The sequence below is a fragment of the Gymnoscopelus microlampas genome, assembly GCF_963454915.1.
Source record: "Gymnoscopelus microlampas genome assembly, chromosome: 20".
Classification (NCBI taxonomy): Eukaryota; Metazoa; Chordata; class Actinopteri; order Myctophiformes; family Myctophidae; genus Gymnoscopelus; species Gymnoscopelus microlampas.
The window spans coordinates 7640925-7642898 of NC_139957.1; positions in this window are offsets into that span (position 1 = coordinate 7640925).

A 1974-nucleotide genomic window follows, 5' to 3' on the forward strand; every position below is an offset into this window, starting at 1 on the left:
AAAAATGCATTTTCAGGGGACTTTCAGGGAAAGAACAGTAACGTGTGAAGTTTTGAAGTGGCACATCGGTAGGGGCTGGAAAAAACTAAGTGACCACTTAAGCCCAATTTCCCAAATAGTCTAGATCAGGGGTCTTCAACGTTTTCAGCCCAAGGACCCCCTATAGCTGAGAGAGAGAGAGATGAAGCAGGGACCCCCTCTATATTGTACAATTGTATTGTGTTTCAGATTAAACTTTTTTTGTTTACTTGGTCTGCTCTGTTTTTCCCCTCTACACCTATAGCTCTTTGCCAAAAATAGCCGATCTACAAGCTCACAACAGCTTGTAGACCGGCTATTTTTGGCTCAAGTTCTCCTCAGAAAAGGGATGTTAGGGTTCAAGGGGTTACGGTAAAAAAAAAATCATATCACACAAAGATTTGGCGGACCCTCTGTAGTAACTCTGAGGACCCCTTAGGGGTCCCGGACCCCCTGTGGAAGACCCCTGGTCTAGATGGCCGGGCGTGGATTGAGACGCACTAAAACTTCTGCGATTAATCTGCACATTTTTGAGCGGTGCAACCGCTCCTATAAGAGGGTTTAGGACCAATCCGTGGCGAAAGTTTTTCTTTCCGTCGTGAAAATTTGTCTTTCGCTGTGACGCCATGCTGTGGAAAACACGCCCATAGGCTAAGATTTGCAGGACGTGCTGTGATTGGCTAGCGAGACACATGATGAAATTAACTTCAAACTTTGCAGACGCGCTGTGATTGGCTAGCGAGACGCATGATGAAATTAATAATAATGTAAAAAATATAAGCACGTCACTTCGCAGGACGTGCTGTGATTGGCTACCGAGATGCATGATGACATTAATAACTCATAAATATCACCGCTCACTTCACACTGGGTGTGATTTTTTTTTTTCTCCATAAAAGCACTGAAAATAAAGGTTGAGTCCTCCCAGAGGTGGTAAGATCGTACATTATTCCGAGACAAATCAATCAACTATTAAATTCCATAGGGACGTGTTTGTTCTATTTGAAGATGCGTTGGCTTCTGTATCCATAGCAACAAGCGACACGCGTCAGGTTGTGGGCGATAAGTGACCTTTCGTGCTTTTTTCTTTGTTTCATACTTTTCTATCAAGTATATTCCTCTTCAATGCTCGCCTTAAGCAAGCACACCCACTTAAGTCCAGTGGTGGAAAAAGTACTAAAATGTTTACTTAAGTAAAAGTATCAATACCATCATGTGGCCCAGCTCCTATCAATGGGCTAGTGGGGCTAAGCCCCCCCTATCTTATGGAATAAAGATGAGAAATTATCATTACAATGTTTTAGAAGAGATTATTTAATATGCTGGTGGAACCAAGAGCAGCAACAGCATCAAATACTTAAAAGAAAAACACATATGTCAAAATGGGATGATTTCTTTAAGCCCAAATCAGCTTCCATTGGCTTTCATTGAGTTGAGTTGATTGACAGCTGACGTGGCACGCCTGCTTGCCCCAAGCTCCGCCCTCACTGGCTTTTGACCAATGACAGAAAGGTGTACCCTTTCTGTGCTTTGTTCTGGGAAGGTGAAGGAGGATTAACAAAGGCTGGCGCCAGTATTCACATGGGTGATTTACTTTCTAATCTTCAGAAAGGTATTGTGGATTTGCGTCATTGATCTGAAACATGATCGCTGCTTTAATCACATTGGAAGTGGCTCAATAAAGGCTCTATGCACAGCAGCCATGTTGGAGGGTGTGTAACTCTGAGAGTGTACAAATGGAACCAAATGGATCCTTATGGGTCCATTTGTACACTCTCAGAGTTATGGGGGTCCTTGAAAATAAGATAACCACTATGCCCCACAAATGGAACAGAGCCTTAATTAGTATCATTGGTAACACCTGTGAAGGCTGCTAGGGGGGAGAGAGAGAGAGAGAGAGAGAGAGAGAGAGAGAGAGAGAGAGAGAGAGAGAGAGAGAGAGAGAGAGAGAGAGAG